The 25,414-nt window shown below is 51.9% G+C and overlaps 1 protein-coding gene and 1 long non-coding RNA gene across 6 annotated transcripts in view; one reads left to right on the forward strand and one right to left on the reverse strand.

Moving 5' to 3' along the window:
• ZFHX3 (zinc finger homeobox 3) overlaps nucleotides 1–25,414 on the reverse strand; it is a 1,230,042-nt gene that overhangs the window by 273,867 nt on the left and 930,761 nt on the right. For all 4 annotated transcript variants that reach the window (XM_075939761.1, XM_075939759.1, XM_075939760.1 and 1 more), the window contains one exon: nucleotides 16,181–16,532. The gene's annotated coding sequence lies outside the window, so the exon portion shown is untranslated. The remainder of the gene's footprint in view (nucleotides 1–16,180; nucleotides 16,533–25,414) is intronic.
• The window catches only part of LOC106732259 (uncharacterized), a 115,355-nt gene that overhangs the window by 5,544 nt on the left and 84,397 nt on the right, over nucleotides 1–25,414 (forward strand). The window contains exon 2 of one of the 2 annotated variants that reach the window (XR_012906619.1): nucleotides 24,656–24,948. This is a non-coding gene — a long non-coding RNA (uncharacterized LOC106732259). The remainder of the gene's footprint in view (nucleotides 1–24,655; nucleotides 24,949–25,414) is intronic. The other variant, XR_012906618.1, reaches the window with a different exon arrangement.

Raw genomic sequence — 25,414 nt, forward strand, 5'->3', positions numbered from 1 at the left:
CAGTTCACACAAAATTGGGTGTAAGTATATCAAATACGCTAAAATAAAAAAAATCTGCATCTCTTCAACACAGTCAGGGCCCTTCAACAGGACATGCAGAAAAGGGACACTTGTTCACACACACCGGCAGTGAAGTGCACACCCTTCCCAATCTGCACGGGGAAGACACTAAAAGGTTTTCTGCTGGGAGCTAGGCCCTAACTGGCCTTTGTAAATCTTCCCCCTAAAATTCTTTTGGATTGAGAGAGAGAACGTGAGTCAACAGATTCAGCAGTTTAGAGGCCAGGCCCACTAAGCTTTTATCAGCCTCACTCCCAAAATGCTAAGATGGAAAATGGTGAGAGACCCAGCATGAGCAATGGAGACAAGGTCCACCTGCATCCCTGTTTGTCAAATGTTACTAAAACCTAGATTTTTTTCTTCTTCTAAAAGCCTGATTTACAGCTGCCCAAAAATCTGCTGCTGGGAAGGGAGCCTCCAAAGCTTTGTGCTTATTTTATAAAAGCAAAAATAAATGTAAAACACCCTCCACAGAGTTCATAGAGAGAGAGAGTGGGGGGGGGGTGTGTGTGTGTGTGTGTGTGTGTGTGTGTGTGTGTTTTACAGACCAGAAGCAAGTCTGGTGTTTATGAGAGGTAGGACCTGTCCATAATGGGCTCCACTATGTGACTTCAGGCAGGGCTGTACCCTAAAGCTAATCCTGGTGGTCCCCTGCTAGTCAGTAGGGCTGCTCTGATTAGTGCCCTCTGAGGGCTCGGCTGGGCCATCAGGCAGCTACAGAAATGCAAAAAGAGGCTTTCCTTGCCCCCTCAGCAATTGTTCTGTTTGGCAAAAAGCTGCTTAAACCCGCTCTGCACCTGCACGGCAATGAGGAGGGATGAGATGTGAGCAGACTGCAGGGCTGAAAGGAAATGCCTCCCTGCAAAGATCCTCCTGTCAGCACCAGGATCAAACTCCTCCTCCTTCCCAGTTAACACTTACTTTACTTCTCCCTCCAGTCGTTCTTGGAATGCAGCTGCCCAGACTTGGCCAGTGGGCTGTGTGTGTTTTCCATCAGTCCTGCGGGGCTCTACAGCTGGGGCTGATTTGGAGGCCTGGCTGGCCAGGCCATTTGCATCAGGGTCTGATGTTTGTCTTTTGCCATCTCTTTCAGTTTCATGTGTTGTGTTCACCAAAAGGCGAAAGGAAGCGTTCAGCCGAGAAACTGGCCACAGGCTCCCATGCTGGAGTGTTTCTTGCGGCGAGAGGCCATTGCTAATGGCCCTGCTTCCTTCCTTCCTCCCCACCAATGCTGCCACCTGTTTCAGGATCCATAGTGCAAGGCCAAAACTGCAAAGAATTCACTTAAGGGCAGCTGGGTCACATCCCAACCCTTGGATTCCAACCCTAGGCACTCATTTGGGTCAAGGTGTGCTCCAAAGACAGCATACTGGTCTGCCAAGCGCTTGTTCTGTCCAACAGCCCCCCAAGAACCTCCAAAGGCCAGACCAGCACTTTCTACTGGCCAGAGACTGGGAAGGAGCAAACAGCATCCCACCTGCACACACCCCGGCCCCTTGGTTTTGATAGCGATAAATGGCACAGCAGCAGCTTCCAGTTAAAATACATTTAGATTTGGCATTAAAAGTGAGAAAGGAGCCAGATTGTTGTCTCCTCTAGGAAGAGGCAGGGGAAAGGCTGGGTCTGTACACACCCTCTCCCCACAGCGGCTGGAGGCTGTGTAGTGGAACAGCCCTGCTCAGCGTGACACTTGAGCCCAGACACTTGAATGCTAAAGGTTAAACGGCCATACTCCAGGAAAGGGCTCTTTGCCAACTTGAACTCTCTTGTGTTCACTCCAGCCTCTCCTCCTTTGCCATCCCTCCCCGTGTACGTGGCTTCCAGCTTTTGGCATTTGTTCTCATAGCAGAGAAACTCTCTTTTGGCATGGGGGGGGGGGTCTAGTTTCAATGCTCATCCTCCATCCTGTCTGCCAGTCTTAGCTGCCCGTCAGTGTTACTCATGGCAAAACCAGTGAGAGGCTCCGGGAGAAAAGTTAAGAGATTTTCCTCACTTGAAAACCGTCTTTCAGGTTTTGAGTCTAGAAGGGACGGTTGTGATGATCTCTTCTGCCCCATTGTGTAACTCAGGCCCTGGAATTTTACCCAGCAATTCCTGCCTCAGCCTATACAAGTGCATCAACAACTGGAGAAAAGAGAAGTAGCCTTTGGAGGCACCAAGAGCTGAAACTACAGTCAAGGTTTCCAATTGCTCAAGGGAGGAAGGAGCGATGGAAAAATGTTTCTTCCCAGCCAGATCACGGGCAGGTATATTTTAGGACCATGAACAGGACAAACTGGCATAGAAAAAGACTTAGCATGTGTACATGAATTCCTCATGAATGCAAGCTCTAGGTCTGTATGGTCAGGAAATTACTGTGTACATTTCTACTTTTTGTCCTCATCAGCTCTTGCTCACACACACACAAAACCCTCTCTCTAAAGCTCTCTTCTTCCGCAGTACTGAAATCATTTCTCAATCATTGATTGAGTGCAAACCAAACACTTTAATTCCTCACCAACACTTGAGAGGGGCAGGGGGAAAAGGCCAAGCCGAGAAGGCTGCGGGAGGGGATGAACCAGGGTGCATTTTGACAATCAGGAAACAAATGTGATTTGGCTTTCAGTAGGGCCAGACGGCCAGCAGTATTCCTGGAGGCGTGGAGTTACTGCTGATGGTTTGCCTGATATTTTTCTCCTTCCTGCAATAAGAGACTAGAAAGTTTGTGTTCTAGTTGAACTACTGCCCACCAGAATGTATCTCTTGGGACAGTCCCAGCTGACGCCTCGGAGCCCAGCAGAAGCTCACCCTTCCTCTCTGTCTCGATAATATTGCTCCTGTCACTGCTGCCTGTAGACAGTTGTCTCTCACAAGCAGAGTAGAGTGACTCAGCAGAGTCGCAAGCAGGCCACTGCCAGAGACTGGCACAATGGGCTAGACCAGCACTAAAAGACAGACTCAGTAAGCCCCGCCCATTTGGTACTATGTTGTGTGACTGACTCTTTACACCTGTCTCTGAAGCATCGGGCATGGGCCAGGAGCAGGCTATGTGACTTTAGGAACCACTGGTCTGATGTGACAGAGCACACCCTGTGCTCAGCAGGAGTGTGGGGGGGGAGGCCAGGATGTTTGCCCACCCACACCATGTGAATGCAAAGGACAGGACCAATGCCAATCTTTCTTTAAAGGCCCTTGCCTCTGGCGGGTAAAGGGTTAGGTCACTGGCTCAGTTCAGAAAGCTACTGCTGGCTGTCCCTCCTGCTCCCCTCCCTCCCCACATTGCGGGGCTTTCATTTCATTTCGTCGGTGTAAGACACTGGATTGTGCTCTGAGAATCACCCTCCAGAAACCCCAGACAGTGGAGGGGACAGATTATCTTCAGTGTCTTGGTTTCCTCTGTTTCCGAACTGTATTTAGCAGCAAGTTTACTCTGCACTGAGTGTACGAGCTGAGGATTGGCTGAGGCAGACGCAGAGGGCTTGCTGAAAGGCTTGTTAAGGAAGCACTCCTGACCATGCAATCCAATTACATAATGCTTCAAAAAATAACTCTGCTCGGATCTGGGAGTCTTGTCGGGGTGTTATGTTCAGCAGCAGAGAGAGGTATCAAGTATACGTCTTGCAAGCCAACGGCAGACAGTATAATTCTGCCTCAGTCTGACACTGCTTCAGCTACCCACCGCTCTACAGGGCGAACGTGCTTTTAAGGAAGTATCTCCTGAGCCCTTTCAAGGGAGGGCTGCACCCTGCAGGCCGACTCGGAGGCCTTGTGAGTTACCACTAACCTCCACTTTCCAAGTACAAGGCATTGAAGGGGCACACCCCCTAACAGAAGCTTTGTTGGGGGGGGGGAGGTTTAGGGTAGGAGAAATCGCTGGGCAGGAAAAAACATTCCTGGCCATCAGCCTGTCCCTGTTTAACCTGCCCCCGGCTCTCTGCAAGGCTTGGGCAGACATGGTCCTTTGTCCCCAGCAGCGGATAATGTAACGGCAAGGTGGTGAGCATCATTTTCTTCCACTAAAATCAATGGGCATGGCAGACACACAGACCCTTCAAAGATCAGGCCCTCAGTTGGCCAGTCCAGCCCAGCCTGTGTAACTTGCGTGAGCAGGGATTAAAAGGTGCCCTCTCCAAGCAGCCCAGGTAGCTGTTTGTTGCCGTTAATAATGTAATTGGTGGATAACACTGAAGGGCCCCCTAGATGCAGCCACGTTCCAGGAGGGGTTTGAATGACGTTAAAGTAGTAAATGGCACATTGTGGGGGAAACTGCTCCTGGGGTTTCACAGCGCTTCATGGGCATCATCTGCTCTGACCGCGCTTGCCAGCTGCATGGCTCATGGACCACCTCATTCAATACAACTCCCGTTTCCTCGACAGTCTCTCGGGTTTCACTTGGTCCCTGAGGTTCACCCTTTCAGCCCTGAGGACAGTTTCTTTCCTTCCCCTTTAACAAGTCCCTTCAGCACTTGGAATCTTTCCACTGAGTCCCCCCAACGTTGTCTCTTCCATCGCTGAAAAGAAACGGCGTCGTTATCTGTTCCGGCTGCCCGCTCCTCTTCAGGGCACTGAAACCCTGTGAGTGAAAGAGGGGCTGGACCCAAGGGCTTGTAAAGTCACCAAAGCGACCTCCCTGGATTGTCAGGGTTTTCAAATCAAAACGAGCATTCGCTATTTAAGGCTTTCAATCAATCTCTAGACTTTTAGTTCTCTCGCTCTCTGGGCGGGGGGAGCTCTCCTGTGGGGACTCTGGCCAGCGCCGCAGCAGGCTGCTTGTGTGAGCTGCAGCAGCGAGGCCAGGAAAGGGTGAGGGCTGAGCTCCTCTAGCCCTGCGCTGCACGCCATACGCTGCCTTCCGCTCATCTATTTCTAGCCTGTTTACCTGGCAAGCACCACATGACCGATCCACAAGGAAATGCTGACATCACTCTGTTCCTCAGATGTGTTCCCTCCCTCTCTGCCTGCCTGGCTGGGGATTCTCTCTCTCCCTCTCCTCCAGCCTCTGCATTGCTGCCTCCGCTCGCTCCTCCCTGCACCCCACTCCTGAAGAGTCTCCCCCTGCTTCAGCAGGCACCCCCCTGCCGATTCTCTTCGCCTGCGTGCCTCCCCTGGGCCAAGGCCTGGCATGCAATACAGCTCCTAGCATAGGAGCCATTTTGTCCCAACCAAAGGAGCAAGACAAGCCATGTTGGCTCCTGACCAGTGCTGGGCTAGTGCACACTTATCCTGACATGCAAACAGACCCCGAGTTCAATGGGACCTGGAGACCCACGACAATTGCTGACCAGCTGTAGGGGTGCGGGAGCACAGTAAATACAAGTGCACGTTCTCTTGCTGCTCTAGATTTAAGAAGGGAATTCTCTGGCCTTTTTATCTACAGCTCCTGTCTCGTCCATCCTCTTTTCTAGCTAGCAAGCCCACCCTTCCCCCGATGTCACATTTAGCTGTTAGCAAGATTATCCCTGCCCCCGGCCAGCCTGGATCCCCATCTCCAGCTGCCAGCATTTGAATCAGGTGGATTCCATCACCTCTCCCTGGGCCCTCCTCTTCACTCTCTCCCCCAGGGCCAGCTGACACATGAAATCCAGGGACCTTCCTAGTAGTCTGCCTGGCTGCCACCTCCCTGCGGGTATCAAGGAAGGGAGGAGCCTCCAACACAGGTGCTTGGTTTTTCCAAGGGCATTTCTCTCTCCTGGGAACCATGGGGCAGCACTGCGGGCTGGGAGCGGTTCCCTGCAGCTGGGCACAGAGCCAAAGTATGCAGTTAAAGGGAAATGTTTAATAAAGACACGGGGCCTCCATCTGTTTACTTTTCCTCTAAAACAGTAGAGAGCTGGTGCCCCTGGAAGCAGCCTGAAGAGCCAGAGCCAGAGCCAGTCGGGGGGGAGGGGGGGGGGGACACCGGACTCTAGAGAATCCAAGGGAGCCGGTGCAGGACAGAGCTCATCCTTCACCTGTTCTTCCCTTCACAACTGCCATCCTAAGGGGTGGGCAAGTGTTGAAGAAAAGGTGGCCCATTAGTGAGTCAATTAAGGCTCCATTAGTTAGGTGTGAACTCATTATCTTGCTAACTGGGAGGTGGGATTCCACTTGCAGGACATTAGCACTTTAACAGGCCCGTTTACCACCCCTGGCTGGTCTGAGGAAAGAAGAGAAACACCTCCAAGTTTTACAGCAGCCCCAGATGCTTGAGGGAGTGGGGCTTCCCCTATCCATGCGCCGCCCTCTCTTGCACACTGATGTGTCAATTCTTCCTCCAGACGTGTAAGAACTTAGCCAGCTAAGCTTCTGCTGGTATTGTTGCAGCCCTGTTGAGCCAGGGCTATTAGTGGACCAGGCGGATGAGACTGGGGGTAGTAACTTTTATTGAACCACCTTTTATTTTGGGTTGGATGGGTGTCAGCAGGTAGGTTTTGTTGTTTTGGTTGGGGTTTCTTGCATGATTTCCAGGTGTGTTTCCTGATGTTTATTCTTCCTGCATGTGCAGAGACAGATGATTTCTGGGGGGAGGTAGGTCGTTCTGCAGCATGTGAAGTACAGCGAGTGGGCCCTTGGTTTTCATAAGCCGATCTGCAGAGGAGTTCAGCACGTTCGGAGTTGTGCGTAATGGTCTCTAGATGGGGAGACCTTGGGGAAGACGTTTTGTTTCTGGCGTTTGCTCAGGAAGTAGGTGTCACTGTTAAATTTTGCTTCCTCCTTTTTCCATGTCGTGGCGTTTCCATTTCAAACAGCAACACTCCTGAGCGAATGGTTCCCGGAGGGAGGAAGGGAGGGAGCTGAACTGGACAGCGGGGATAAAGACTCTGGAACTGGAGGTGGCTGGTGGGAAGGGAGGGAGATAAGGGGACTGATTTTGGAGAGGGAGTGCAGGATGTATAACTTAAAACCAAGTAACTCCAACCAAACGAAGTCCATGCTCCCATTTCTGGTTTGTGGGCTTGCTTTCTGCCTCAGGGCTTGTCTGGAGGGAGCGCTGGTAAATCTGCTGCAGACTAGCGTGCTGCCCAGTGACGGTCTGGGGGAACTGGCTGTTGCTCTCAGACTCCCTCTGGGGATGTCTACTGTGCAATTAGATGCTCACAGCTGGCGTGTGCCAGCTGACTCAGGCTCGCGGGATTTAGGGAGGGCGCTGTTTAACTGCGGCGTAGATCCACGGCAGCTAACCATAGTGAACTAGCCACACTCAACCGGCCAAATAGCCACACGTGGCTCGTGGCTCGAGTCCTGGACACCACTGGTGTAGATGTTCTGGCTTGGGCAACCGCCTGAGCTCAGGGCCTCCCACCTTGCAGGATCCCAGAGAGCAGGTTCAAATGTCTACACCAGTATCCCAGGTCCACAAGCCTGAGCCAGGAGGGCTGGCCCAGCAGCAGATGTCCAGCTGTAGTACAGGCTAGGGATGCAGTAGTGGAGTCGATTAACCGATAAGCAAAAGCGCCTAGGTTAACGCGATACACCACACACATTTCCCTCCCCCCACCAACTACTACATTTCTTAGCAGGCTGGCCAGCAGCCCGGCTCAGTTCTGGCTCATGCTGGGTGCGGGATCTACCCCTGCTGAGGCTCTGCATTTAAAGTGTAGTAGGAGCCGAGCAGGCAGCCTGGCTCAGTTCCAGCTCGCGCCAGGTCCAGGCCCCCCCAGACACTGGTGCTGCTGTCACCCCGCACTGCTGGGTCTGCAAGAGGAGCTGGGTTTTAAACAAGCTCCCCTCACAGACTAGCTCCTGCCTGGCTCCTTGCACTGCTGCTGGCCCCGCCCCCAGGGACTATAGAATATTCAAGTAACCAATAAGAATTCAGGAGGTTACTCGACTATTTAATTAACCGATATTTAACATCCCTAGTACAGACTTGCCCAGAGTGTGCTGCCACCTTCTGAGATTTCAGACCGCAGCGCGGAAAAGCCCAGCAGGCAACATTTAGTGCCCGGTAGCAGGGCCCACATGGACAAGGAATGAGCCGCAGGCTAGCGTGCTATGGATTTGCACACTAGATTGTTCACTAATTCTCTGCGTGCACGTGACTGTGTGTGTTTAGACTATTCACTGATTGTAGCAGTGGCCACGTCGTCCTCTGTCTGGCAAACACTGACACATCTGGGGTAGTCTCGCAATCGGAATGAGAAATCAGCCAAAATGAAATCAGCCTCTTAGTGAGGGGTAGGATGTCGGTGGCGGGGGAGGGGAATCAGCGCTTCATCAATGAACAGCAACAAAATCAAGTGTCTGTTTTCAGAAACGAGGCTTTTGAGTGGCCCCTTTCTGGCCTTGGGCTGTGGCTGACTTAGCCTGGGAGCAATGCTGAGTGGTGCTCCTGGGAAAACGTCTGTATCACAAAAGTGCAGGCTGCATCTCCCTGCGCCGGCAGCCTTGGGCCCTGACTGTCCCCAAATCAGGGAACTGGTGGAGCAGGGAAGGTCAGTGTTGGCCCCCCTGCTGTGGCTGCAGGCAGAGCTGCCCTGCCTGTGCACAGGAGGGTCTGGGGTGGCTGTCTCAGGAAGGGGGCAGGGTGGCTGCAGGAGTTGGGGCCCCCTGCACTCACGTGACGGCGGGAGTTGGAGCAACCCAGCAGCCTGCTCTGCACCCCCCACGCCTCAGCCTGCTGCGCTTGGCTTCACCGCCGGAGGGGCAAGCGGAGCGACTCGGCCCCGGGCCCGGCCTCAGCCTCTGGGGTGAAGCAGAGCGCCGTGGGCTGGAAGAGCAGCCTGCCAGGTCACTCCAGCTCCTGCTGCCATGGTGAGTGAGGGGGCCGACCCCTGCCTGGCCCTCCGGAAACCCCCCAGCTCATGTCACTTGGGGGAGGGGGCTTCAGGCAAGGAGCACAAAGGGGATAGAAGAGGGGCTTGGTGGTGGGCTGGGGCCGGTGGCAGGGGGTTGCCCTGGGCCTGCACCGGGGTCACTGAGGGAGGGTTGTCCCATGCCCCGTGGCTGCCAGAGGGGGCTGCGGTCGACAGGCTGCACTCTGGGCCCCTGGCCGTGGTGCTCTGCAGCCACCCTGCCCCTTCCCCTGAGAGCCCCCCGCCACCTACTCAGCTCTCTCGCTCTCTGAGCCAGAGGCACAACGGAGCTCTCTGCAGCGGGAGGAGTTGCTGAGTGCAGGCCCCTGGGCGTTCCCTGTGAGTGCTCCAGCCCGGAGCATCCCCTGGGATGCCGAGGCACAGGTGCTTCTAGACGAACGCAGTCCGATGAGAGAGGTCCAAGCTGTGCTAATGAAACTGGCCAATGGCAAAGGCCCAGGTTTGTAAATGGGAGACCACTCAGTCCTTGAAAGAAGAAAGCTGCAGCCAAAGGTGTCCGACTTGGGCACCTGTAATTCAGGGCAACAGAACAGGACCCTGATGTTTATGCTCCTCAAAAAGCCACGTTGGTAGCTACTGTGTTCCTTAGCAGGGCTCTCTTGCTGGTGTCAGCCTGGTGTTTCCTAACGAGCCTTCTCTCTGCGTTTTCTGCTGGCTCTTGTTCCTCCGCGGAGGAGGAGAGTGTCACACCCGGCAGCCAGAAGGAAAAAGAAAAGTCCCTTCCCATTATTGCTGCACTGAAGCCCAGGCCAAACAGCTCTCTTTCCAGCCCTGGTTTGGGACACATCTGGTCAGCAGAAGGGTCCGGCTGGGTGCTAAGTCACTGAGCAAGATGGCAGAAGGAAGAATGATTTTGTGCCTTAGCTGGAGGACTCGGACTCAGGGCTTGTGGGGCCTATTCCCAGCTCAGCCCCAGGTCGCTGTCCGGCTGACAGCGCCCAGATACAATGCTGGCAGGTAAGTTAAAAGGTCTCGAACAGAGACATAGCCAGACAGAATTTGAATAAGGCCTGGTCTGTGCTCCAGACTGGTTTCAGTACAGGCTGAACCTCTCTGGTCCGGCAACACCCATGGTCCGGCATGATGTGAATTCGCCAGGTGTCCACTTAGCATGGGGGGAGGGCAAGTTTCCCGCAGTCCCGTAATGTTTGTTCACAGCCATCAGCCCTGGCTCTCAGGGTTCTGTGCTGCTGTTTCACTCTAATTCATCCCAAAATGTCTTCTCAGTGCCCTGTGGAATTGTTTTAGTTGTGCTGCTAGACCACAGAGACCTCCCGAGGTCCAGCAAACTCTCTGGTTGGGCACCGGTCAGGTCCCGAGGGTGCCAGACTGGAGAGGTTCAGCCTGCGTAACTGTGTTGCTTAGGGGTATTAAAATCCACCCACTCTAGCAAGGTAGCTCTGCTGCCCTAAACTCCCATGCAGACAGCACTGTTAGATGGGAGAGCTCCTGCCCCTCGAGAGGTGGATTAACGATACCTGTGGCCTTAGGAGCATCTCTGCCTGAGCACTGCAGTGGCCCAGCGGCACTGATGCAGTGTTTGAAGTGTAAACCTGCCCATGGGTGGCTCCAGGCACTTCCCACTAAGGCCCGCTCCCCATGGGCATGTCCCGGAACACAGAGCCACACCGCTGTGGCCACCAGACCCCACACAATGGCCACAGCTCCCACCTCTGGTGCTGAGAGAGGGAGCGCACAGCCCCTCCACCCCAGCGACGGTGAGCAGCGTGGCTCCCTTCCCTGGGGCTCTGGGGGCAGACTGTGGGCAGGGCCTCATCTCGCTGTCTTAGCCTCCCCTACCCACTGCCAATGGACCTCCCCAAGTTTCCCTCTTTGTACAATGCAGTCAGTAAGCCTAGTTAACCTGGGGGGGTGGGGGGGAGAACCAGAGGGGAATTATTAATTCAATAGCACTTTTGTAGGGCTATCATGTGATTCAAAATTAATTGCAATTAATTGCACTGTTAATAATAGATTACCATTTATTTAAATATTTTGGATGTTTTCTACATTTTCAATTATATTGATGTCAACAGCAACACAGAATATAAAGTATAAAGTGTTATTTTATATATTTGATTACAAATAGTTGCACTGTAGCAAGCAAAAGAAATTGTATTTTTCAATTCATTTTAGACAAGTACTGTAGTGCAATATCTTTATCATGAAAGTCGAACTTATAAATGTAGAATTATGTACAAAAAATAACTGCATTCAAAAATAAAATAATGTAAAACTTTAGAGGCTACAAGTCCACTAAGTCCTATTTCTTGTTCAACCAATTGCTCAGACAAACCAGTGTGGTTACATTTGCAAATAATGCTGCCTGCATCTTGTTTACATTGTCACCTGAAAGCAAGCGGCACTGTTGTAGACATTTACATGCCAGATGCTCTTCATACTTCAACCGTCATTCCAGAGGACACGTGTCCACGTTGATGATGGGCTCTGCTCGAGAATGATCCAAAGCAGAGCAGACTGATGTGGGTTCATTTTCACCCTCTGAGTCAGATGCCATGAGAAGAAGGCTGATTTTCTTTTTTGGTGATTCAATTTCTGTAGTTTCTGCATCAGAGTGTTTGCTCTGTTAAGATTTCTGACAGCAGGCTCCACACCTCATCCCTCTCAGCTTCTGGAAAGCACTTCAGATACTGAAACCTTGGGCCGAGTGCTGTAGCTGTCTGTAGAAATCTCACATTGGTACCTTCTGGGCGGATTGTCAAATCTGCAGTGAGAGTGGTCTTAAAATGAAAACGTAGACGGCAATACCACAATATACATGTCAGAGTGCAAAAGACTAGGGGTGCGAGTGGCTTACCCAGTAAGCATCACTTCATTAAATAGGGGTGTTGGGTGAAAGCCCAGCTGGGGAAGGGAAGCTCCAGCCCTGCCCCTTCCACTCAAGGCTCTGCCCCTGGAGCCAAGTCCCACCCACTCCCAGACTGATCCTTCCTGTCCACGTGGAGAGCCAGGGATGCCATACTGAGGCATTGGCCTAGCCCTTCCTGGCAGCCAGGTGGAGCCGGGTTGTGACGCCACAGCCCCATCACTCTGCAGCGGCTGGGCTGCTAAGCTGGGCTGCTTTCCCCAGTGACCGAGGGAGCCGGGCTGCCGTGCCTCAGTCCCAGCCTTCCCCGGTGGCCGAGGGGAGCTGGACTGCTGGGCCGCGGTCCCAGCCTTCCCTGGTGGCCGAGGAGAGCCGGACTGCAGGGCCTCGGTCCCTGGGACGGCTGCAGCCAGGGGGACGACAGTGGCAGCTGGCAGCGCTAAGCATGGGGACGGGGGGCTGGGAGCAGAAGCTAGCCCCCCGCCTGTGCTTAGGGATATAGACTCCTGTGCCAGCCCCCCTTCGTTCCCCATGAGGGATCCCACTTAATTGATCAAACCTAAGGTTTAACTGGTTAACTGATTAACCAGGATCTTGCATCCCTACTGGAGACATGCGATTCTCTCCAAGGAGTTGAATCACAAATTTAATTAACACTTTTTTTTAACAAACGTCAGTATGGAATCATGGAATTGTGGTCAAAGCCTGAAGAGACATCTGTTTAGCATATCTAGCACTTAAATACCTTACAGTGCTGGCTACAGAAGTGCCATGTGAAAACCTTTTCTCACCTTTAGGTGACACTGCAAAAAAGAAGTGTGCAGCTTTATCTCCTGTAAATGTAAACACACTTGATTGTCTTAGCAATTGGCTGAATGAGAAGTAGGACTGAGTGGACTTGTAGGCTCTAAAGTTTTACATTGTTTTATTTTTGAGAGCAGTTATGTAATAAAAAACCCTACATTTACTTGCACAATAAAGACACTGAACTACAGCATTTGCATAAGTGAATTAATACACTATTTCTTTTATCATATTACAGGGCAAATATGTGTTATAAAATAATCTAAAGTGAGCATTGTTTACTTTGTGTTCTGTCTTGTAATTGAAATCAATATATTTGAAAATATAGAAAAAACATCCAATTTTAAATTTCAATTGGTGCATGATTAAAATTGTGATTAATCATGATTAATTTTTTAATTGTGATTATTTTTGTGTTAATTATGTGAATTGTCTGCAATTAATTGACAGCCCTATATTACTGTAAATTCCTTTGATGGTTTCTAAATGCTTTTATATAGATACACAAACAATAGAGATGGAGTTGACAGCTCTATGATACATTGCACAACCACGTGATGTATAGTTATCTTGCACCTTTCACCATTTTTACGTGCCCTCTGCTCACTTACTCAAATATTACTTTAACAACTGAAAATTGTTAATAGTTTAAGATAACTAAGAATAAATAATAAATTAACCTGGTAAAGCATTTTCCTCCTCCACAAAAGAAGAATTTCCTCTCAAATAATCCCAGGACTGGGGTGGGCTAGTGGCAGCCTTTCACACATTATGATTTGCTGTTAAAACCCAGTCTCCTGCAAGACTGTAGAACTAGAAAAGGAAAACGTAATCTAGTGGGAAGAGAAGACTTTCCATGGGGCCCTAGCACTTGCTTCTAGCCTGGAAGATCTGAGATTTCTTGACTTTAAATGGGTGATGTTTTAGTTGTAAAGCAATTTTAAGTCATTTTTATAAGTCCCTCTTGTCTTGTGCAATTGGACACAGGTAACAAAGGCCCCTGGATTTACAAGAAGAGGGATAAAAAAAATAGTTCTAATAAATCTGTAAAATTCTAACCACTCCTGTAATTGTTCTTCTAGAACATGTTTTCTACTGGACAGGATTATCTGTTAAGATTTTGACAGCGCCAGCTTGGGGTACCCACATAATTCACTTGCAGTGTCACCCCTTGCAAGTAATCTCAAAGTCGTATCAGTAGAACCTTTATCCCACAGCATCGCCCATTCTACATATAGCTACGTCTTAGCAGGGAGTAATTAGCTGTGTTGCCATTTACACTGTCAACATCAGCTTCCAATTTAGCACCCAATGGGAACAAATGGCACAGTTCACCCCTCTCTGAGTCACTGTGGCTGGCCGTCTCCGTGCAGTCTCAAATTATGCAGCAGGGGAGGTGAGTGTGAAAACTCAGGAAGGGGTGGGAGATAATAGGCATGCATATGAGACAAAGCCCCAAATATCAGGACTGTCCCTATAAAATTGGGACAGCTGGTCACCTTCTGTGACACTGATTCATAACAAGAAAGGTGATTTTTTTTTTTAACAAAGAACTACTGTGCTGTAAATGGAGGTCAGAATTCTTCTGGCAGGGATGAGCTCTTCAGAGGGATCCCAGGGAAGCGTTCCACCAGATGCCCGTTCTGCCTGAGTGCTGTGGCTCACCTGAATCAAGGTGTCCCACTGCAGCGTGGGAAAAGCGTGGCTGAGTGTGCCGAGGGAGGCGTCGCTGAGTGGCCAGGACGTGGATCGATGCAGAGAGCTCTGGTTGATTGACGCAGGCTTGGGACCATAAAATGAAGACAAGAGCGGCAGCTGTAGGCTTTCCCTGCTCAGACAGGGAGTTTCCATTGAACATCCCTGCTGGATTGGCAGCAGAACACACTTCTTTTTCCACAGTTAATCGGTGCTCAGAAGGATTGGTTCTTGCTTAAGGATTCCAGGCTTCTGGTGACAGATTCCTTAGGGAAAGCGTCTGGATTGGTCAGAGCGGAGAGTGTGCCCTAGGGACGCGAGGGGACAAGGCTGAATGGGTGTCACAATTAGTGCATGGAGAAAAAAGAAACTTTCCTTTTGATTCTAATTTGAAAGGGGCATCCTCCATGGTCCTGATCCTGGCCGTCTCTGGAGACTGCAGCTGGGCCGGCAGGGTGCCAGTGGGGGTAGACGTAGGCGGGCCCTGGAAGTGCTTCTGCTGGGAACGGTCCTGCGCGAGCTCTTCGAAAGCAAGACAAGAAGGCCGGACCCTGGTCTCTGTCCGAAGGGTGGGAAGAACTTGGCGTTGCCACGTGACGCTCTGCCCGGGGAAATCAGCTGACACAACTGGTTCCTGTTCAGGGTTTTGAGGAATAAAGCTGAGCTGGAGTATCAGCAGCTGGGCACACAGCTCCACCCCTGGAGAGGGCACTTCTGGCCTTCATGAGCTAAGCAAGAAACACTTTGTCTTTACCCTGGATTTATGGCTTGTTGAGGGCATCAGGCTTTTTCTGCCCTTCCCTGGGCATAAGATTATTGCGGAACTGGGCTTTAATGAGAGCAGCAGTAAATTAGCACGACCTTCCAGGCAAGCTGACTACTGTGTCCCAGGTGGGCAGTGCTCCTTGCAGAGCAGCACTGCTGGCACCAGTTCAGAGGAGCTGCCCTCCCCCCCGCTTTGTGGGGTAAGATTGCAAATTGGCACGGGTAGAGCAGAGTCAGAGGACAGCCGTGCTCTCTGGAATCAGGGCCCTGGCTGTCATTGCAGGGCTATTTCTGTCTCCTCGGCTCGGCCCATGCAGCAGCTTGCTTCTTGGACAGTGGCCTTAGACGGCTTATTGCCAACACGTCGAAAACCCAACTTCCTTTCCACCAACTCCTCCTCACTCCCCTCCCTTCTGTCCAATCTACTAGGATGCTCTTCGGCACCTAGACGTGGAAACTAGCGGTCACCCACAATGCCTCCCTCTCTCCCCTATCCAGCCAGCCTGGGACTAACCCAGGCCATTTCTTCTGATAATGTAAGACAATAGCCTGGGCAGAAAGGACTTGTGTAGGCCGTGATCGTCTCTCACGTTGGTGACACCCAACGTTCTTCTCATACAGGTTCTTCCTGGGAAGCCCTTACTACTGTGTTATTGACATGAAATGCAGTAATGCAAAAGCAAGAAAATGCCACTTTATGGCACCAGCAAGATGTACACACACCAAAATGGAATAACTCCAGGACCTGGTGCTGCCCAAACCGGTATCCTTCCTCCTCCTGGCCTCCTCCTTGGTTGTCATTTTTCATTAAGGGAGCTACATTTACAACTAGTTTGCAAACTCTTTGGGTTGGGAACTTTTCTTTGTATTTGCTCAACATAGAACCTAACACATGTTGGACACTATAAATAACAGTTAGCTGTAATGCACAGACAAGATTTTATTTTCCTTGTCTTTCTCTTCCTTCTACTTCATCCCCTCTGTCTTTACTTCTTATATCTCTCATCACTTCATCCATTTTTCTCATCTTTCTCCATCCCTGCCTTTTCTCTACGTCTATAATGCAGGTTTTGCTGTATTAAAAATATCCCTCTGCTGTTCCAATAAGCCATTCTAATGACAGCTCCCCTATTTCAGTAAGCACAAAGAGAAGTGAGGGTCAGCTCATGTGAAGGCCAGGTCATTAGGGAAATCTCAAGAAGAGAGGGGGAAAAACTACTACAGAGTAAATGAAGACGAGGGATTTAGTCCCTACCTGTTGTTGTCTCTTATGTCGACGTGAACGTCTTTCCTTCAGACTTTGTCTTTTCCTACAACCCTGGAAAGGTGCACACGAACATCCAAATGGACCCAGAGTCACTGGACACTTGAGAGCCACCCGACTCAGATGGGCCTGTTTCTGCAGACCAGGTATCTTGGTAAATTTCTATTAAAATATTTGTTACAGTCCTGTCTGTGATTTCAAGTATCTTGTACGTCTGACAATGGGCGATGGCTTGGGGATGAATAAATTATGTCTCCATGTTATTGTCCATTTGATGGCAAAAGCACAGACTCAAAGTTCTTCAACTTCTCAAGCTTCTTTTCAATGGCGAAATTGTCCCAGCCTAGGAGGATGAGGAGAGAAGACAGAAAAGACTGAGGTTAGCCTCAGTGGGCAGCTCCCCATGGCCGCGTCTCTCACAGGCAGAGATGGAGCCGTGCCCCTCTGGCTCCAACTTTAGCCCAATGTAATCAAGAAGTTAATACACAATCATGGGAATCATGCGCTACTTGGCATTTTATATTCCAAAAGCCCTATCGTCTGAATAGCAGAAGACTAACAGAGACTATATGTTGTTCCTTTTCTACCTGAGTGAGCAAAGGGGTGAATTTTGGCGCGTGTGGCAGTAAAGGGTCACACATGGTAGGCTAGAACCAGTCCTGAGGCAGGCAGATGTTACACAAATAAATTGACCAACACCCACTAACCGCCCTGACCTGCATCACCCTACTATTCCAGACCTGAGCTACTTCCTCCCCTCAGGCTTGATTGATGGGCTCCTATTTCAATGCTGGACACGTTGTGTGGCAAGGCCTTCACTCTGAGAGTCACTTGGCTTCCCATATGTGCTGGGCCTCCTGCTCTCATGGAAGCAAGTCGCCAGGCACCCGCTACGCGGGACAAGGCTGAGCACTCACTGAGCGTGGGCGTGACCGAGGCCATATTCAAACACAGGAGTCCTGGGACTGTGACATACACACAGCTCTCAAGGGGTCCCAGATTTAGTAACAGCCTGGGGCAGGAGAATTGGCCTTCAGGACTCCCAAAGGGAAAGAGGAGAACGCTATATCTCCTGGGTGTCGCCTAGCGCCCAGGAGCACTGTATAACTGACACTCTTTATGGTGGGCAGTGGTGGGCATGTAACTTCTGAGGTGCTGGGGGCATGGTCAACCACTTGGAGTTACCCAGGGTCCCACAAGAACAAAGAGCCATGCTAGGATGAAAAGTCAGACTATATGAACTCCCTAGTTTTGGCAGCTGGTTTGCTAACTCTGCTCTTCCCTATTCCCTACATGTAACGATGGGTGCTGTTAGCTGAAGGCAAAGGTCTAGCAGGGCTAATTAAGCAGACAGAACGAACTCCCCTCCATTTGGGGACTGGTATTATTCATAATGTAACGGATTGCTGCTGAAACAGTCACCTTTCGACAGCTGGCACTGAGCCTGAGCGCACGGTAGTGCTGACCATCTTTCAGTAAAACGAGTATTATTGTTAAAACGGGGATAAATCATTCGTGGCTTCAGCTTGTATGCCAAACTGGACGTAAGAATAATAGCAAGCTGGGTAATTTATTTACCTTTTGGTGATTATTTTTATGATTTTATGATCACAGTCAATGATCAGACACATTGGCCAAGTGCCATCTCATGCCCATTTTTCCCTTGGCAGTGCTTTGGGGTGCTGGTTTTGCTCAGGTCAGCACTGATGCGGGGGTGGGAGGCAGTTTCATGCAGGCACAACTGCAGTCGCATTTCAAGGGGAAAACACCCCGGTACCTCTCTACCACCAAAGGCAAACAAAGCCGGTTCTCCGGGCTCCGCAGGACGCTGGAAGTGACAGCTTGGGACCGTTCTGCACTTCCGCGAACAAATAGTTATTTGAAGAGACACCCAAAAAGTGCTTCAAATTCAAACCCAAAGACTCTTTGAAGCCAGGGTGACAAGTATTGGTTTGGAAAGGCAGCCCAGGGTCTGGGAAGGGGAGCTAGTGAAATGCTGGGATGGGTCTAGATCTGCTGGAAAGCACCATGCCCAGCTCCCCCACGTGGTGACTGGGGTGTGACCGCTGACCCCAGGGCCCCACGTGTGAACTCCTGGGCTGGGCTGCATCGTGCTGGGCCGCCAACATGCCACCAACGTGACTTGCCTTGCACCATGGAGAGGGAAGAGCATCGGGCAGGCTGCTGACGAGGTGGCTGCACCCCAGAGCTCTAACTACGGGACTGGGCTTTTCTCTCAACCCACCCTTGTGGCAGCTGCTAAATCACTGCACAGAACTGTGCAAGTTTGAAAACCTGTTACTGACAGAGGCGACTGGTGACGGGACCACAGGACACCCCTTCCCCTGAGCTGGCACATCCCTCCTCTGCCCCGTCCCTGCTCAGCTCTGCCCCTCCACCCCGCCCCACCTCTTCCTGCCCCTGCTCCACCCCGCCCCACCTCTTCCCCCAACCAAGGCGGCTCCAAGTGGGACAGTGGGACCGGGGGGCTAGCACCAGCAGCAGGGGTCTGCTTTGCTCCCCCAGCCACGTCACTCGGCTTCCGGTCGGGGAGTGCAGGACAGTCCCGCCCTCTCCCCGGAGCAGCACGCCAGGAGAGTGAAGCAGCTGGGATGCCTTGTTCCACTTCTCCCTGCTGCTGCCAGTCAGTGCCGGGGTGTGGGCCCAACCCCTGCTGTGGATGCCCCCTTCCACCCATGGCATGGCCCCTCCGCGTGGCCCCCGCGAATAAGGTGGTTAGCAGAAGAGTTCGCTGGTGCCGACTCCTTCTGTGGATCCCATAGCACAGTCCATGTTCCCACGGGAAAACGCAAACCAAAAGTAATTCCACGCTGCTGTGATGTGAGCAGGGATGCCCAAATTGGAGTTCCAGTTCAGGAAAAATATGGTGCATGAGCACTGGAGTTCTGCCAAGTCCTCTCTAATCTATTTTATAATGCGACCACAACCGGGTTACTGACCAGCGCCATGTTACTGACCAGCGCCGTGTTACCGACCACAACCGTGTTACTGACCAGCGCCGTGTTACCGACCACCACCGTGTTACTGACCAGTGCTGTGTTACGACCAGCGCCGTGTTACCGACCACAACCGTGTTACCGACCAGCGCCGTGTAACCGACCACGACCGTGTTACTGACCAGCGCTGTGTTACGACCAGCGCCGTGTTACCGACCACGACCGTGTTCCTGACCAGCACCGTGTTACCGACCAGCGCCGTGTAACCGACCACGACCGTGTTACTGACCAGCGCTGTGTTACCGACCAACGCCGTGTTACTGACCAGCGCTGTGTTATGACCAGCGCCGTGTTACCGACCACCACCGTGTTCCTGACCAGCACCGTGTTACCGACCAACACCGTGTTACCGACCACCGCCGTGTTCCTGATCACCACCGTGTTACCGACCAGCGCCGTGTTACCGGGGAACCAGGCCAGAGTATTCAGCCTGGCTCACAAAGGACCCGCCTGTCTCTGAACCAAGCCGCTCAAAAGACTTACAAAAAGCAATGGAAAGATGGGGAAGATCCACCTGTCCCTCACCCTGTGTGCCTCAGAAAGGGGCAGGGAGACACCTCTATTAGCCTCCAGGGTTGAGAACAGACTGTCCAAGGCAAGAAGCGCAATGACGTCAGGGACCTGAAAAGCAGGGAAGCACTGCCTGATGGGAAATCTCTGCTAATAAACCCACACCCGCTTGCACCCAGCTCAGCAGTTCTCAGACCCATTCTAGCAATAAATCTTCTCTTGGTATCCAAAACACTGAAGCTGTCTAAGTGCATTGTGAGCCCTCGAGGGGGCACCGCCCATAGCTGAACAATCAGGTCCGACCGCCTAGCCCGAACAAAACCAGCTTTGGTACGCTCCCTGGAGCCCTCAGTTTACCCATAAACAAACCCAGTGCTCCCCCTGCAACCATTGTTGTTTCCCTCCAAAACCCCTGGCCCCACTCAAGTAAGTTCTCCACAATCTGCATCCTTGCCACTGGGACTTATCTACTCCTGACTGATCACGATGGGGACTCTGCCTGTCCCCAGGCCTCCGGACCCTCAGCTCCCACCACCGGCCCCCCTGGGAGCTCCAGCTCTCTCTGTGTCTCTAGGTCGCCTCCTGACCCTGCCTGCTGTGATCGGTTCTGGCTTGCTAGCCCTATCGTTCGGGCTCAGGGTGAAGTGAGATTGAATCGTGTAGTTGTTGTGTTTGGCTGGTTCCCGTTACGTGGTTGCTACCTGGAAATAAATAATATTCCTGGTTAAGCTGGTTGCTTCGCTCTCTTTTTCACCCCTCCTTTTGGCTCCCCCATTTGCGCTGCAGGCTGCAGCAATGCTCCTCGTAGGTAAGCTAAAGATCCCTGCAGTGTCCAAACATCCTGTGGGGTTTGCTCAACAAGTGGGTCGCCAGCAAATAGCTGTGGTGTGACAGCGGGGCAGGGAGGTGCTGAACCTAAGGGTGTATGAGGGTGGCAGCTCAAAGTGCTGGGCAACCAGCCCCCTGAGTCCTCGGGCACAGGAGGGTCACAGCTTGGCTCTGCTGTGCAACCAGCCCTCTGAGTCCAGGGACGTGTAAAGAATCGGCTTGTGAGTGCTGATTAACCGCCCCTCTCAGGCTAGGTCTAGACTGCAGGCATCTTCCGAAAAAAGTCTTCTGAAAGAGAGCGTTCACACCGCCAAAGCGCATGGAAAAGCCATCTGCTTTTTCGACAGAGAGCATCCACACTGAATGGACGCTCTTGCATGTAAGCTGTGATCACTATGGACAGAGTGGCCACCGGGCACCCGTGCTGTTTCCTCTTCTTCCGAAAGAACTCCCTCTTCCCCGTCCACACGCACCTTTTTCTGAAAGAGCTCTTTTGGAAAAAGGCTTCTTCCTGGTAGAAAGAGGGTTACCAATGTCGGAAAAACCCTTCTGTTCTTTCGATTTTCTTGAGGAAGAATGCAGTTGCAGTGTGGATGTTCCTCCAATTGTGTCGGAAAAATGGCTGTTTTTCCAACAAAACTCTGTAGTGTAGACATAGCCCAGATGTGCTCTGGCAGAGATGTGAGTGTCTGTGTGTTCATCTGATTGGGGTGGGAAGAACCCAGCCCTAGGGAGCCTAGATCCGGCAGGAGGGGGAAGTCGAGCTCCGTATGAGACCACAAGCCGCACACAGAGAGACTGATCAGGCCCCTCCCCAGAAGGGTAACTGAATGAGCATCCCCAAAGTAATGGGCAGGTCTGGTAACACAGGTGTGGGTAGGTTCTGCATGGAGGGTCATGCTCAGAAGAGCACGAGTGCTGGCTGCATGAACTGATCCATTAGTATTCTGCCCTACTGAGCCTCTCTGGGAAAGCCCCACATGGCCTAAGGTGTCTGCACTGAGACGCAGGCAGAGAGAACACAGGTCAGTGCCAGCTCAGGCCCACCCAACAAGTTCCTGCCTTCGGCTCCTCCCTGGACTGCAATGGCCCGGACTGCAATGGCCAGCACTGAGGTGCATTAGTGCAGCTGTAGGGTGGGAGCACAAGGCAAGAGCAGCAGGCTGGGCTGCAAGTGTGCTGGCCTGGCAGGGCGCCTGGAGCTTTCTCCCCACTCTGGCTGGGTTAGGCAGGAGGTGAGTCCCTCCCGTTCACTAGCAGGGAACGTGACGATTCCCGGCTGTGTGCCCTCCCTCTGGGCACCTGGCATTGGCCACGGTCGGCAGACAGGGCCCCGGGCTGGATGGGCCGTTGGTCTGACTCAGTCTGGCCGCTCTCCTGGTCCTATGTACTGGGCGGATCTCCGGGCTGCTGAGCAGCTCCTCGCCCCATTGACATTAGCTACACCAGCAGGCCCCCTAGCAGTTCGCCTCCAGAGGGCTGGTCTCCCCGGCCCCTTGTCCATTGAGCCCCCTGAGCGTGACACAGGCATGGCACTGAGCGGGCTGTGAGCTCTCCGGCAGCAGCTCTCCCAAAGGGCCCTGAGCAGCCGCCCAGGGTGACCCTTCCCTTTGACAGCGAATGGCCGACAGCCCGGAGAGACCCGGCGGGTTCACTGAGCGACGGACACTCGCGCTTCCACAGAGCCCCTCGCCGGGCCAAGACGAGCTCTAGGCAAGCCCCAAAGCCCAGCAGAAGCTGGTCCGATGGAAGCGATTACTCCCCCGTCGTGTCTCCGCTCGCTCGGGCCCAGCACTGCCACCACAACACTGTGCAGATATAAACCCGCAGGATTTGCTATCACAGACAAGGGGCAAGTCCCCTCCCGCCCAGGAAACATGCCTGGGCACGTCTGGCCAGTGACAACCAGGTAAAAAGAAAACATCAGACCCCCTTATGACAGGAGTTTTTCAGGGTGCCACAAAATGTTCCTTGTTTTGTCATTTTAAACCCAACCCCCGAGGTGATGGTGTGTTCATCTTAGACGCTGAACAGTGCAGGGTAGGGATGTAATAGTGGAGTCAATTAACCGAGAGGCAAAGCTTATAGGTTGTGCTATAGACGACATGCATTCCCCACCCCCGCCAGTGCATTGTTTAGCAGGCTGGCCAGCAGCCTCGCTCAGTCCTGGCTTGCACTGGGTCCACGACCTACACTTTCTGCGGCTCTGCATTTAAAGTGTATTAGGAGCCAGGCGGGCAGGCAGCCCGGCTCAGTTCCAACTTGCGCTGGGTCTGGGCGCTCAGACCTACCCCGGACAGGGGTTGCTGCCATCCTGCGCTGCTGCCTCTGTATCAGAGGCAGCAGTGCTGGGTGACAGGCAGCCAGTCTGTGAGGGGAGCTGGTTTTTAAATGGGCATCCCTCACGGAGCAGCTCCCGCCTGGCCCCCCGCGCTGCCACCTCTGCTAAGGACGCAGCAGTGTGGAGTGGCAGGGGATCCTCAGGCATGGGGCTGGATCCCTTGTGCAATGACGTTTTCCCCTCCCGTTCACTAGCAGCACGTGGGCCCCACGCAGGAGAGAGAATGCTTGGAAGGCGAGGGGCTTCGCAGCAAGGAGACAGCCGTGTGCACTGCTAGTGCTTTGCAAATGCAGTTTTCACTACTTCTTAATCTCTTTCGACCAAAACGCTGAGATCCCTTCCCACATTTCACTGTCATTGTCTCCTCTCGCCTGCTGAAAGAGAAAGGCACTTTGCTCTGTGAAGTCCATCCTCGGCGGATGCACCACACCATGATCTATGCGGCATGGTCAACAGATAATAACGAGTTCCCACGCTCGCTGGGATTAGAACCCTGTGTTTTGCTGCTCGGAACCCAAAGGCACCTACCACTAGAGCCAATAGGGCTGATCTGGTAACACTGCCCCCCATGAATTTTGGGAATTTGCAGCCATGAAATTTACATCTTCCTCTAGCTTTCAATTTACAATTTTAAGAAATTATCTTTCTAGCCCTTATGGTTACAGACATAAATGTGGTCACATGAATAGCGTGTGAACTATGCAGCGATGTCTAACCAGGTCTGCTGATGGACTGAAACAGTAACTCTGAGATACGTGAACAGCCCCAGTCACTCAGGGCATACAGAGCTCAGAGACCGCTGCAGAATTTGCCATTTGGGGTGCATTTACACTGCACCCATAGCTCACAATAAGCAGATCGCATAGCTTATTTTGAGTACATTTTGAAATAGCTTCTTTTATTACTTGGCGCCGTCTACACGGTGTCAAGTTTCAAAGTAAACCGCTATTCCAAAACGTCCCTTAATCCTCGTGGAATGAGGTTTACGGGGACATCAAAATAGTGAACCCGTCCCATTTTGAAATAACGGGCTTGTTCAAAGATGCAGAATAGCCATTTTGGGAAATATCCCAAACTAGCACCGCAGTGCAGACCTAGCCTTTGGCAGGATGCTACAGAATTCAGGATTTTATTTCCTCTTTCCCTGCTTGCAGAGAGGTCCTGCAGCTGCCTCTTGCTCTCCTGCTTTTCCTGCCAGGAGAGATAAGTGGATTAAGGTCCATGCTCCCTGTGCTGTTCCATTCAACTTGGCTGGAAGGGGATAGGGAACGAGAGATGGAGTCCAGCTTGTGTCCAAGGAGGGGAAGCAACAGAATTGTAGGCTGGGCACTTGTGCTGTCTGGAGACCAACACAGCAGCCAAGGCTGGTGAGATAGCCACTGAAGATGGCTACAAGCTCCCATGGTACGGATGAGAGGAAGGAAATTCTGAGACAAGCCACCTAGAAAACCTGGGTGGATAGAGCAGTGACTTTGCCAGCAAGGAACCCATGAGACAGCACTGGTCAGCACGACAGGCAGGCCTGGCAAACTTGATGTTTCCTTTTCTCTAATGTTGATGACTAGAATAATAGGATGCTAGAACTGGAAGGGACCTCGAGAGTCATTGAGTCTAGCCCCCCTGCCCTCAGGGCAGGATCCCATATGGTCTAGACTCTAGACGGTACTGGGTCCTGCCAAATTAATATGGAATTTTATTTTTAAGATTTTTCTATTATTGATTTTTATTTTTCTGATTTTTAAATTTTTATCTGTGTTTTTATTTCTGCAGTTGCTGGCAACAAATGGAAGGAGTTTGGCTTGAAGTCTGGGTTAGGCCAGTGCTGACAGCAGGAGCTACCAAGGACTCCCTACATAGCCAAGAGGCCAGAGCGCCAGGCTCAGGGGCAAAGCAGAGAGCCACTGGCCCTGGCTGTGGGTGGTGCTGAGCACTTCCTGTCTGGGGACAGTGCCCCACTCCTGGCTGGTAAGTGAGGTAGGGGCCCATGACAATAAGCTGCAGCCTGGTTTAGCAAGGAAGAAGGAGCAGTTATGAAGAACTAACGTAAAACCAATGGAAAAAAGGTGAAGTAAAGATAAAATATAACATAACATAACGAAGTTAGGGTCTGTCTACACTACAGCATTATTTTGAAATAGCTTATTTCGAAATAAAGCATCTACACACAAAATGCATTTCAAAATAGCGCATCCACACCGAGTGGATGCTGAGAGCTTGGCAGCATGTTCTGCAGGCAGTAACAGTCTCCCTGGTGTGCCCCACTGGGGGCTTGTGCCTCATGCCTCCCTCACATCCTTCCACTTACTCCTCCCCAAAACCCCTTCCTATGGTACAATAAAAGACACGTGTTCATTACAACAAAGCCTCTTTACTGAACAAAACTGGGGTGTGGGGGGGATGAAACTGAAGTGAGACGGGGGAAAGAAGGTGGGAGAGGGGAGGAGGGAGGCTGGGAGAGGGGAGGGGGAAACCTGGGAGGAGGGAGCTGGCAGGGGGAGGCAAGGGGAGGAAGGGGAAGGAGAAGCTCAG

The sequence above is a fragment of the Pelodiscus sinensis genome, chromosome 12, assembly GCF_049634645.1.
Source record: "Pelodiscus sinensis isolate JC-2024 chromosome 12, ASM4963464v1, whole genome shotgun sequence".
In the NCBI taxonomy this organism is placed as follows: domain Eukaryota; kingdom Metazoa; phylum Chordata; order Testudines; family Trionychidae; genus Pelodiscus; species Pelodiscus sinensis.